We start from the raw sequence: 12,053 nt of genomic DNA on the forward strand, positions 1-12,053 counted from the left end.
TTTGCACCATCGTAACTCTGAGCTATTAGTTTTGCTTCTTTCAGAATACTCAGCTATAGAATGAGCATTCTGACTTTCTGGAATAACGAAGTTCTAAAATCTTTCAACACGTTTTCCCTCAACAACATAACGTAAAACAGTAACCAATTGATATTCGCAAGTCACATCTGTGCTTTCATCCGCGATTATTGCAACATAATCAGCACGTTTTATTTATTTACGAATTTCATCAATGTACATTGTCAACGTGTATTGCAGTAGTTCGTTCTAAACAGTCTTAGAAATGCCTTTGAACACTGATGCTTGAATGAGATGAACTGGAAGATCTTTACCTAGTTCCGCGCTGAACTGAATTACCTCGCGAAAAATCCCCTTATTTTGAGAGGTATCAGACTCATCGTGGCCCCTGAGAGCCAGTTCAAAACACCAAAGAACTGAATACAGTTTACAATCAAATACAATATACAGGGTGATTATAATTGAAGTTAAATTTTCTAAACACTGTAGAAATAACACAAATGGTCAGAATGATGTCAAATTGCAACGGAATGTCATCGGAGAACGGGGAAAGCGTATGGCAGAAGAAAAAATAGTGTGAAAATTGATCAATAGGTGGCCCTAAATGTGTCGGAATACGTAAATGAAAACACCTGTCATGCGCACGACCCACTGAAGATGGTAGAAACACGCCAGGTACACGGCTTTTCATCCTTTCGCGTCTGCGACGTTCGCCATGACTGTCTCAATGCAGGATCGCGCTCTGCTTGTAAAGCTGTATTACAAGAATGAGACTGTGTTCAAGTCGCGCTGCAGAAGTTCCGGACACTGAAGGGTTTGAAAAAAGGTGTTGGTCTGATGACTGCCGTGAGTCTGGAGAAAATGATTCGGAAATTCGAAACGATGGGTTCTTTTGGTGTGCAACCTGATTGAGGGAGGAAACGAATTGATTCGACGTCAGTGGAAGCAGTGGCCACAGCAACGTAGGTGGAGACGAGTAGTGGTGTGCAAACGTGTATTGCACGGAGAATTTCCCAAACATCGGACTTACCCATGATCACGTTGTGTAAAATGGTACGAAACATCCTTCTTTGCTATCTATTCAAAATTACCTATGTGCACGAGATGCTTCCTGTTGACCTGCAAGCAAGACAGACCTTTGCTTTTGAATTTCTTGCTCGCATGGAAGTGGACAATGACTGGCTGTGAAAGATTTTGTGGACAGATGAAGCCAATTTCCATGTGACACGATATGTCAGTACACAGAATTGTCGAATATGGACAACGGAAAATCCACACGCAAATCAACCAGTACCACTTCATCCCGAAAATATCACTGTGTGGTGCCGGTTTACGGCATCACTTATCACAGAGCCATATTTTTTTCGAAGAGACAGGTGCTTCCAGTCCTGTTACCTGTACCATCACTGGTAAGCGCTATGAGTGTCTTTTGCGCAACCATGTCATTCTACCTCTCCAACAGCGTGGATGTATGGGTGGGATCAATTTTATGCAAGATAGCGCTGCTCCACACATTACAAATCCAGATAAGCAGCTGCTGAAACGCCACTTCAGAAATGCTAGAATTGTCAGCCGCCATTTCCCTACAGCATGGCTGTCCCTATCACCTGATCTTAATCCGTGTGTCTTATGGCTGTGGTGCTGTCTGAAAGACGTGTTCGGGGTTCGATTGCAACCTTAACTGCATTGGAGGCACGCATTGCGCAACACATTCTGAACTCGACTCCAGAAGCACTTCTATCAGTTTGGAACATGTTTCTCGATTTCAACTTGTTGCAGAAAACGGTGGACGGCATATTCAACATGTTTTTCGCCAGTCACACGAAAATTAATAATCCGATTTGATTTTGATCGACGCTTTTTATGCAGTTTTTGGCCTCAGGACAAGCAAAAACCGATTTTTCCCATCCGATGTGCTGTGGTGGATGGGCTTACGTAACTAACGGTATCACACCTGTACACCCATGCACGCTGAATAGTACAGTTTGTTTAACATCAAATGTACACCTTAGGCATTGTTGTATGATTCATTTGTCATTTGCAGTCGACCACTATTAAATTACGATGCTTACAGTACCATCAATACGTTTTGTAACTATTTATTTATATTCTGCCATACGTTTCCCCCCTTCTCCAATAATATTCCGTTGCAATTTGACGTCATTCTGACCAGTGGTGTTATTTCTACAGCGGTTTGAAAGTTTAATTATAATCACCCTGTATATACCGGGTGATCAAAAAGTCAGTATAAATTTGAAAACTGAATAAATCACGGAATATTGTAGATAGAGAAGTACAAATTGACACACATGCTTGAAATCACATGCGGTTTTATTAGACCAAAAAAAAAAAAAAATACGAAAGTTCAAAAAATGTCCTACAGAAGGCGCTTCATCTGATCAGAATAGCAATAATTAGCATAACAAAGTAAGACAAAGCAAAGATGATGTTCTTTACACGCATTGCTCAATATGTCCACCATCATTCCTCAACAATAGCTGTGGTCGAGGAATAATGTTGTGAATAGTACTGTAAAGCATGTCCGGAGTTATGGTGATGCATTGGCGTCGGATGTTGTCTTTCAGCATCCCTAGAGATCTCGGTCGATCACGATACACTTGTGACTTCAGGTAATCCCAAAGCCAACAATCGCACGGACTAAGGTCTGAGGACCTGGGAGGCCAAGCATGACAAATGTGGCGGCCGACCACACGATCATCAAAAAAATGGCTCTGAGCACTATGGGACTTAACATCTGAGGTCATTAGTCCCCTAGAACTTAGAACTACTTAAACCTAACTAACCTACAGACATCACACACATCCATGCCCGAGGCAGGATTCGAACCTGCTACCGTAGCAGTCGCGCGGTTACGGACTGAAACACCTAGAACCGTTTGGCCACCGCGGCCGGCACACGATCATCACCAAACGACGTGCGCAAGAAATCTTCCACGCGTCTAGCAATATGGGGTGGTTCTAATAAAACCCCATGTCATTCCAAGCATGTGTGTCAATGTTTACCTCTCAATCTACATTATTCCGTGGTTTATTAAGTTTTCAAATTTATACTGACTTTTTGATCACTCGGTATATCCTTTTCTACACGTTTGATGTGGCTGTCAATTGTTTGTCTACATTGCGAATCTAATTTCTGTTGAATATTGATTTTGCCTAGAAATGAAAGACTAAGCACATTATTCATGTGTCTTTTGACATTTCATGTCCTTTCATTTTAGACTGTATATGCCCAGTATCAGTTATTCTGGTCTTACACCAACGAACATCTCCCCCAAGTAACACACAAGGAAAAAAAAAACAGTGTTGCTTTCTTCACAACCACAAGTTCATATCTTCTTTTGGTAAATTTCTGGGTTAAACTTACGGCATCGATTTTTTGTTTGCTGTTACAGATTAAGATTTGGGAGTGGCCTACCAAGTGTTTTTTGTCTGATAGTCCTGTTGCTAAATGGCGCTTTTAATAACCTGTTTACTTTGTTAATGTTTGCTATTTTCAACTGAATATTCCCTTACAAATGACACTGTGCAGACAGCTATGTATGGTAAACTACCTGAGCTCGCAATAACTACAACGTGTTGCACAGAACTGTATTACACGAACGTAATGAGTATAAACAGAAATACTACACCTTTGTTTGGAAAACAGATGCTCAATATGTGGTGAATACATTAGTTTTTTTTGTTCTGTAGCAATAGCCCTGATGTTGTAAGGTATACCAATATTGAAATAATGACTCTTAGTTTCAAAACCTATGAGCATAACTATATTCAAATTACATGTAGCTATTTGTAACGATATTTAAGTGTATTATTTCTGTATTCGATTTAAGTAAGCATTAATTATCGTTTAGGAGTGCATTAGCATTAACTTGCAGAAAGATAATAAAACTGAATTACTTTTGAATGTATTACGGGAACAGCAGTGATCAATGTCTTATAAATATTTACTATCAAAAACAGTCTTGATCACGATTTATTTATCAAGGTGACCGGTTTCGACCACTACTGTGGTCATCTTCAGACCATTGAGTAGGAACCTCTTTCTGTTGGAGAATCTCTATAGTAGTGATTCTCCAACAGAAAGAGGTTCCTACTCAATGGTCTGAAAATGACCACAGTAGTGATTGGATCCGGTCATCTTGATAAATAAATCGTGATCAAGACTGTTTTTAATAGTAAATAATAAAACTGGATTACAAGAACTCTGCACCCCAATGTATTCTAACATGATCGCTAAATGGCAGATGGTACTTCTTTCGGTCCTGCACTTTACTGCCCTTTGGCAGAAGGAATGTAAAGCTCTGAGTCAGACCAGCTGTGTCTCCACATTCGCCATAAGAAGCGCGCAGAAACCAACAGCCGAGCCTTTCACACAGCGCTTATGAGGACAGACGGTGCAATCTGCAGTTGGCTCCAAGCTTGAGAAAACTACCGCGAGAGCGTGTGCAGCGAAACGCACCTCTTCAAATCAGAAAATACATGCTCCAAAACAATGTTTTATGCGCAGTTCGCATAGATTTCTCTTCCTTTCTTTTATGTACAAGTGGTGCCACAGCACAGCAGCACTACCTCACAAGGTGCCCCTGGATTGGACTGTCATTAAATGTACAAAATTTCATTCGGATGACCAACAGTAGGCCTATGTATTGACGAATGGAGAGCTATGGAAGGGTATCAGGAACTTTAGCTTGTCCTGCTTTAGTTTCTTAGCGCCTTAGTTTCTAGTTGATGCAACAAATTCGTCCGGCTTCTTTGACGACGAACTTATTCTGGATGATGAGACATGCCTTTTTGTTTTGGAGTGCCACTCAAGGTCACTGTGTATGGCATGAAAAACAGATTTAGAAAATTTCCTCTTTGCTTTACTGCTTTCATCACGAACACCTGTCAGCCAGTCTTTAAATAAAGGATCATTTAACCACTCTTTGTGAGATCTCTGCTGGTATTGTGGAGACATTTTAAATTAATAAGAGAGTAATTTCTGATGGGGGATATAAACCGCAACTAAAACTAAATAATTAGCATGGCTTGATATGCAAATGTATCGTGAATCGCTAACTGCTGCCAAATGAGAAACTCGATGCTAGAGAGGAATGAATACTACTAAACCTGTAGTGAGGCACAGAGGGCAATACCATGACCACGCAACAGCACTTTGTGGATTGTGGAAATTAGCTGAGGTGACTTTTCCAATGTGTTTTAATGCTAGAAAGCCAGATGACAAAGAATGTATAGAGATAATGCACTTTTACCGGTATATTTTATTCTTCTCTTTATTGAATAGGGCTGAGTGAGATAAGAATAGAAATTTATGAGGACTAAAGTTACACTAAAATTATCCCACCATGGGAAACCAATAATACAGGCAATCCCAATAGGAAGGATTAATTATATTTTCCCGCAAACACTCCAGTTAAATAACCCACAACAAGTGTGAAAAACCTAAATTGGCAACACTGCAGTCTAGAGCTCTCGAATATATCCAGAGCAGTGGTTGTCAAAGTGCGACCCATGGGTCGCATGCATCTCGAATCAACTGTTAGTATGGCCTATGGTTCTCAGCCATATATTGTGATAACAGACATCTGGCAACCAACAGTCGAATCCTGAACGTCAATTAATGGTAGGAAATTCTTAAGAGTAAAGTTTTCCTGCTCAGCAGCAAACAAAAATACTTACAGATACCATAATATTTTAAGATGTGCACTATTTTAATTCACGTTGGTGAGTTTGGCCATGAGTTAAGTAAAAGTGACCTTTCACCTCAGAGGCAGAAGGCTAAGAGCAGTGTTGCCAACTCTAAACCACAATTTACCCTACATCACATCTTGAATTCCCTTAAATAGAGCAAAAATCCCCTAAGCAGTTTATCAAACAAAACGACATTATTATTCAATTTGTCTTTCTGGGCAGTTGGAAGAGGGGGTGATGTTCAGAGCCATTTAAGTAATTTGTATCACTTTAGGTGGCGCAATTGTGAACTGCAATTCTCTAAGAATTTGCCACGATCTACCTCTGTGTTTAAATCACTACAAAGAACTTACAATTACATGAGTTTCTCACAAGTATTTCTACCTTATTTTTAAGGATTTTCCACCATGATTGTGTTACATTTTAGATAAATTTTATGTAGGATTTTTAAGTTTCCACTATCAAATCAAGTTGATTTCATCTGTGAGAAGTGAGGAAGTTAATTCTTTTGAGTAGGACATACACGTGCTGCAATGAGATGAAATAACAGTTGCGATAATACCCACAATACATAACATATATGCAAATTCTAACTCACTAGCACTCTCTCTAAAGAGTGGCAAGAAACGATACTACGATAGCAATGGCACCAGTAATGCATGAACTGAAGCAAAGAATTATAATATATTAGACTATGGTGGATATCTCAAGAGAATTACTTGGTTGCATTCGTTATGAGAGACCTGAGATGCTTCGAATATCATTTCTCACTGTCCAAAGAGTATGCCCCAAATTTCAATTATGGATTATTCATGTATCATCAATTTTAATAATATTTAAAACCATAAGTACTAACACAGCATTTTCTTTTTCCATAGGTCACAAAGGAAGTTGATAGTCTCTAGAAGTCCCCAAGATCTTCCAGAGTATCTACTTCTTCTTTGCTTAAGTCAGTTTGTCTGAAGTCATACAGGGATGTGTTGGACTTCATCATTTTGGACAATGATTCAAAACAAGTACAGCACATTTTTCCCTTTTTAAATAATATGTTATTTAGAGTCCACCTGTTTAGCTGTGTTGTTGCGTGCTTGTCTCCCATGCAGCAGGCCTGGTTTCGATTCCTGGCCAGATTGGAAATTTTCTCTGCTCATGGACTGGGTGCTGTGTTGCCCTCATCAGCATTTCATCCTCATAACTGGCATGCGAATGGCTCAATGTGGTGTCCACTGTGGTAAGACTTGCACTCGCCATCCGAACTTCCCCAGATGGGGCCTCCCATCTGGCAATGCCATACAATCACTTCATTGTTTTTGTTGTTGTTTACAAAAGCATTTACTAACTCTATAGAGAGCCTGTTCTTCAGTTAATTTTTTTATACCAGAAAATATTGAAGATGCACATTTAACAGTAGCATATGATACAGGCAAGGTTAGTAACACAGCTGTAAAACTGCCAATACTCGAAAATTGCGCATCACCAGCTGCATCTCTACCATGCAAAACCTCTGTCCAGAAATGTACTATATCTGAAACGAATTCCCAAAGTTTATTTCGCATAGTGTTCCATTCTGAGATGATATAATCTACTTGACCAATTATTTCTGTATTTCTAAAGCTGGAGAAAGTGGAAGAATGTATGCACTGTAAGTGTGAGGTATAGTCATCTTTTGCAAAACTGCTGTATTTTCTATTAATCGCTTTTGAAAGTCCCTGCAAAGAAGTTGAAGGTCCCAACATTGGCAGCAGTTCTTCTAGGTGATTTACACTATTAATAGAGCACCATAAACAGAAACTTTTTATTCTGCCCTTATAACATGGCTGTTGATTTCTAAATAATTTGTTACACGATTTTGGTATTTTTCCATTCTACCTTTTCCTTCATGCTTTTTACTGTTGGTATGTCCAAGTAGATCATTAAATAAACTCCAAGCGTGGAATGGCAATTTTTTTGCAAAAGGCTCTCGATTTTGACCAGACAGGTCACGGGCCAACCAAACTGAAAAGTAAGCTACCAGTTAATAATTAATAGTAATCCCTTTGAAATATGCATTAAAAACATGGTGAACAGTGAGTAGTATTTATTTTCACCAACAAAGCCTTCCATCAAAACTCTGCATATTGAGCTACATATTCGTGTATCATTACAAAAGTTCATTATGGAAAAATACTAATTTTTAATATCCTACACTTTAGTGTTTACTGCAAAAAAATCAGGAAAATGACATATTAAGATGTAAACCATAGCATATAGGTGACAGGACAAGTTTTATAAACGTCATCAACGCTCATTTATGCACTTAAAATCAAATGAGCTGGAAACAAAGTACCTTTCATCGAAAGATTCTAAGTCTTTGTGTATCTCTGCAAATGCCATCATCTGTGGATTCCATAGTCACTTAATATATACGCACTTACACCTGAAACGTTTTCAGACTTCAGATTGCAAGCTTCACAGTACCATTCCTGCAGAAAAATAACTGTCTAGAGTGGACCATTTATAATGATTACCAGGTAGTGTTCCACCAAATGTCAAAATATCATTCCTGAGTTTGTAAGAAAGGAGCAAACAGGTGCATGACCGGTGTCATCCACTACACAACCATCAATCCATAGCCAAAAGGCTTAAATATAGACAACGTTTCATATACTCGGTACAATCAACTGAAACTTCGATTGTATCACTACAGGAAGACCAATATCCAGAAGCCCTTATCACAGAGAAAGCTCTATCCCAGGACTCCCACCTAGTTTGGGACACTGCGAAACATAACAAACTTTGTATGGGCAAAGTGCAAACAAAACAACTTATGAAAAGGTGGAGCTACACACACACTGACAAGTGTGAGTGTGGTGAAACACAGACAGCGGAAAACCTAAAACGTCCATTAGTGGGTGCATCCGGAGAGAATGCTCAAGATGATCTCCCAAATTATACTGAGACAGCTACAGCTCACACTGAATTCTGGATGAGCGAAATGTATCCCATATTTCTGATTATGTATTTCTGTATTCGACTAGTATGTTTTATGTAAACATACCTATTTTTCATTTTAAATTATGTACTTGGTTTTTATCATTTGCTATATATTTTATGGTGTAGTTATTACACGAATAAATAACTATAATGTTCCTTTATATTGATAGACTGCAACTAACTTACCTGATCTGTGCTCTCTCTCTCTCTCTCTCTCTCTCTCTCTCTCTCTCTCCCTCTGGATTCCCCAACTAATAATACTCAAGGTAATCCAAATTCAAGAACAGTTTAAGTTATCGAAAGCAGTCGTAAAACAGGGCTCCCAATGAAAAATCAAGAATGGAATATGTCAGTGTTAGCTAAGGCTAAACAATTTTTAATTGACAAAAAGCCCACTTCCCCCAACATTACCAACTGAAGCACTTATCCCCTAAATTCCCTCTAAGATACCTGATTCCTCCTGAATTTAGGGGGGAAAACCCCCAAGTTGGCAACACAGGATTAGAGTGATGCAGCCACTATAACGTTAGAGGATGGAATAGGGGCATGCTTGTCTTTTGCAGGGATGCCAATTGTAGGGTAAATACCCGATTTTTTGGATAAAACCTTGATCAGTGGGTATTTTTGGGGTAATATTAAATGGTGGGTACTTTCCAGGTAGTTCAATAATTTTGTCATCAAACATTTTTGTTTAAATTAAAGTCGTTCTTTAACTTTCTGAAATGTGTGTACACACATGGTATGAGAATATCAAAACTGTGACACATCTGTAAACAATCTGCATGCTCCTCCTGAATTATTTGTCTCTCCTAATATACCTGGGTCTCCTAATTTATAAAGTGATCTTACTGAAAAGGACAAAATGCTACCTCTATTTCAACATCATGTTCTTCGAATGAAAAATCAAAGAAACCCAAAATAAATAGATTTCGTGGTTCCTGGTTAAGCTTGCCTAAGTGCACCAGTTGATTAAAAATGGAGGGACAGACATCATTTGGGGTATTGCAACATAAGTGATAGTGTATTAACAGTGCTTAAATCTGAAATTTTGAAACCCAGAAAGTCTTCCAAACACATTGATCAAACGAAAACTGTTGCATCTACTTGTAATATATCTTCAATGCTAAATAACTATCCTAATGATGTAAGAAGAGCAGCTCCTCTCTGCCAGTAATGTACCATTCAGCACCTTGGATCCATTGATCCCTCATTGTAACAATGTCTTTTCTGATTCAACAGTTGCTCAGAAGATTGCTTTAAAGTGTACGATATTTCATGTGTTATTAAGAATGTGTTAGGGAAGTCATTTTCAGAGTCCTTGTATGATAAACTGAGACATCCAGGTAGGTTTTTTTCACTGACCATGGGTCAAACTACAGATCTATCTGTTACTAAAAAATGTGCAGTAACAGCTATGTATTTTGATACAGATTCAGGCCAGATTAAAATTAGTTGCTTTGATATGTTTGCAGTTTCATCAGGTACTGTCGACATGTTATACAAGGCAACGATAGACTGTGTAAAATGAGATGATATTAATCATAATAATCTCGCTGATTGTAGATCAGACAGAGCAAATGTTATCGTTGGAGAGCATCATTCAGTTTTCTTCAAGCCTAAAAAGAGACTTCCCACATCTAGCGTGTATTAATTGCTCATGTCATATGATTCACTTTTGTGCTCTAAAAGCTTCTTTAAAACTTCCAAGAAGCGTCGAGAATTTTCTGAGAAACTTAGGTTCTCATTTCAGCTGATGTTTTGGCAGGAGGGAGACATTTAAAAAATTTCAAGTGTCTTTTCGTACTGAAATGCACAGTATTCTATGCCCTTGTGTAGTTCTATGGTTGTCTGTCAAACCATGAGTGGATAGGGTACTGGAGCAGTATAACACACTTAATGCCTACCTGAGAAACGTCATGAAAGATCCATCTTCTGCTACAGAAGATATGCTTTCAACACTGGATAATGCATCTACTTTGGCTTTTTGAAATTCGTGTCGTATGTGTTTACAGATTTTAATAACTTTTTTAAAGTGAAGTCCTTTTCCATCACAAACAGAAGTCTCAGGTTGAAATAATGTTAAAAGATCTGTGTTCTAATTTTATTAATTTTAATGTAATTAAGACAACTCCAGTTTTGCTGTCAGACCATGTGTATCCAATGCACTTTGTTGGATTAGACATATATTTGGGAATCGCTGCACAGGAAACATTTGATGGACTCAAAGCCAACACTGAAGTACAGCAACAGGACATATACTGCTTTTAAAAAAGTTGCTTACATTTGTATGTAGTGCTCGCATCACAGATCAAAGACAATTCCATTTCTCAAATCCCATTTCTGAAATAATTTCGATTGTGGAACCTAACATAGCCCAATACCGCACTGATAAATCCTTGATCCCTGTCATAAACAGGTTTCCTGTTTTTAAAAACTAGTCAGCTGTCAGCAGCTGCATTTTGAATGAAAAAGTCATGCTATGTTGGAGCATGAGAAACTTGGGTTAGATATATCTAAACTTGCCTCTGTATATTGCCAGAAAGTTTTTGATACGAAATCTGCAGCCAGAACTCCAAATTTCCAAAATGTGCGAAAAGTAATCTTTCTTCTCCTCTGTCTTCTCTTTTCCAATGCCTGCATGGAACGATTGTTTAGTACTCTTAAAAATTTGAAAACAGGTCATAGGAACAGACTAAAAACTGAAACAATAGTACATTGATGGCTGCAAAAGAGGGAACAGAAGCAGAGGATGTGTTTCTTTCGAACCGATGGGAGAAATGACCAGAAGCAGAGTATGGCATCGCTCAGTGCCAGGAAACTCGGGTCAACTGAAGAATGGGATATTAATGTCTTTATTTTCGAGCCATAGATATTAATTCAGTGGCGAGGCGTCATCATTGTAAATTGAAATAAATGAATGTATTTCTAAAAGGCAGCTCTAGACATTGTGTACGATTTTAGTCACTTGTGTTAATGTAAATCATTTGTTCATTCAAATTCATTCGGTACTTATTTTCATTCTTAGTGAGTCATATTTTCGAAGAATTATTTTTCGTTCTGGAAAATTTTTCCTTTTTGATTTTCGTTTGTAGGTATGGATTTGTCTAGTCCTATGAATATGGAAGACTTGAAGCAGGTTTCATCAACAGTACGGAATACAAATTTTATAGTTGTTGCTTCTTTTCGCCTTTACTAGTACTAGTATTACTACGATTTTTTTCACTCGATACTATCACCATCGAAGGCGAAAAGACCGACATATGAAAAATTTATAGCCCTATACAGGTCAACTGAAATACTGGATACTAATACTAGCAAAGATGAAAAAAGCGACGATTGTGCGTAGCATTG

The sequence above is a fragment of the Schistocerca americana genome, chromosome 9, assembly GCF_021461395.2.
Source record: "Schistocerca americana isolate TAMUIC-IGC-003095 chromosome 9, iqSchAmer2.1, whole genome shotgun sequence".
In the NCBI taxonomy this organism is placed as follows: Eukaryota; Metazoa; Arthropoda; class Insecta; order Orthoptera; family Acrididae; genus Schistocerca; species Schistocerca americana.